We start from the raw sequence: 2,160 nt of genomic DNA on the forward strand, positions 1-2,160 counted from the left end.
TACTTTTCTCATTGCTGGATTTGGATTTAAATCCCCCAGGCAAAGTTAAAAGCATACTTCTGGGGCAGTTTTTGCTGGGATCTGCTGAGTGTCTGGTTTCCTGGACAGCTTCAGAGTGATAGAACATTTGGTAGACATAGTGACATTGGGGGCTTCCCTTGTGGCTCAGTGGTAAAGAATCTGCCTGCAATGCAGGAATCTGCTTTCAATGCAGGAGACCTGGGTTCTTTTCGTGGGTTGGGAAGATGCCCTGGAGAAGGAAATGGCAACCCATTCAAGTATTCTTGCCTGGAAAACCCCATGGACAGAGGAGCCTGGAGGGCTGCAGTCCATGGTGTTGCAAGAGTCGGACATGACTTAGTGACTAAACCATAGTGACATTACAGCTTCAAGACACTATTGGGCCCTAAAGGGCATACGTAACAGGCAAAGATGAGTGGCCTTAATGCCTGGGATCATTCAATTTTCCCCATCTCCTCTTGTTTTAGACTTCTTCTTCCCCCTAGTAGGCGTACGTGGGGCCAATTCCTTAAGTAAGATCCCTTGTTTGGACCAGTTTAGACTCTGGTCCAAAGACAAGCTTTTCTCTTCCTTCCTTCCTTCCTTGCTTCTCATCTTGCTCCTTCCCTCCCTTTCTTCCTTCCAAGCATCCTAATGCCTTGTTACTTATTGTAGTCTATTCATTTTCGATCCAGACATTAGAAGCAAGTATTTTATTTAACGTATTTCCCGTTACAGACTGAATTGTATCCCCTCTTTCCACATAGATGTTGAAGTCCTTGCCTGAAGTAACTCAGAATGTAACTGTATTTGGAGATAGGTCTCTCAAGAGGTGAGTGAGGGTTCAGTCGCTTCAGTCGTGTCCGACTCTTTGCGACCCCGTGGACTGTAGCCCGCCAGGGTCCTCTGCACATGGGATTCTCCAGGCAAGAATACTGGAGTGAGTTCTTTCAACAGGTTATTTATGTTATGTTCGTTGCTCATTGGTGTCTGACTCTTTGCAACCCCATGGACTATCACCCGCCAGGCTCCTCTGTCCATAGGATTTTCCAGGCAAGAATACCGGAGTGGGTTGCCCTTTCTTTCTCCAGGGGATTAACTAAGGTTAAATGAGATCATGAAGGTGGCCCTAATCTAATGCTTGGTGTCCTTATCAGGAGACATTAACATGCAGACACACAGGGCAGAGACCATGTGGAGAAATGGAGAAGGTGGCCATCCACAAGCAAAGGAGAGAGGCCTCAGAGAAAACCACACTTGCTGGCATTTTGATCTTGGGGTTCCAGCCTCCAGAACTGTAGGACAATGATTTTCTGTGGTTTACGAGGCTCTAGTCTGTTGTATTTCATTACAGCAGCCCTGGCAGGAATTCTTCCCCTTAGAATATGTGAAAATAACAGAATAGTTCTGGAATTTGTGCCTCATTCTTGCTCAGGAACCATGCTAATCGTCTCTATATCAATCTAATTTTAGCAGACGCGCTACCAAGGCTAGCCCTCTGCATGGATTTCTTAACGCCCTAATTTACCAAAGCTTTAAAACCTGGGCTTTCCTGGAGTTCGGGTCTCACGCCTTCTGTTGCCACATCCCAGCGTTGCTGCCCGCTTGGCATTTGATGAGTGTGAGGAGACGCCGCGTCACAGCATTTCTGAGCAGTTTCAGGGCCCTCCCCCCACTCGGTACAGCACGTTCATTCACTTTCATATTTACCATCACCATGAGCACAAAAGCATCATCCAAAATTGAAACGCTCTTAGAAATGGCGGCATGTGGGTGGGGAGGAACTGGGGACTGACTAGAGAGAGAAAGTTGGTCGAAACCTTTGTTTCCCTGCTGCTGTGGGCAAAACGTTTCTCCGTCAAGAGAACGGCCACATGTCTACAGAGCTCATTAAATTTCCCGTGTTTGGGTGAAAATATTGAAGTAAAGTACTGCAGATGGCAGCATGACATTACAGATGATGATTCTGGAGCAAAGTCACAGCGTCATTGTCCCACTTTCCTTTTTTTTTCTTCTCCTAGTGGGTAAGTTACTGGAACCTTTTAAAAAATAATTATTTATGGTGAAAACTTGGACAGGCAATTATGCCTGTTTTTCAAGTTCACTTCCATGGCCTGCAACAGCAACGCACCAGTCAGCAACATCCCCTTGAAAAGCCTC

General features: G+C 46.2%; 1 non-coding gene across 1 annotated transcript; it reads right to left on the reverse strand.

Annotated features, from left to right (window-relative positions):
• Positions 1-1,390: 1,390 nt before the first annotated feature.
• LOC112587390 lies at positions 1,391-1,497 on the reverse strand. The gene has a single exon (XR_003111875.3). It is a non-coding gene; the product is annotated as a U6 spliceosomal RNA (small nuclear RNA).
• Positions 1,498-2,160: the final 663 nt, after the last annotated feature.

This window comes from Bubalus bubalis, chromosome 1, assembly GCF_019923935.1.
Source record: "Bubalus bubalis isolate 160015118507 breed Murrah chromosome 1, NDDB_SH_1, whole genome shotgun sequence".
Taxonomy (NCBI): domain Eukaryota; kingdom Metazoa; phylum Chordata; class Mammalia; order Artiodactyla; family Bovidae; genus Bubalus; species Bubalus bubalis.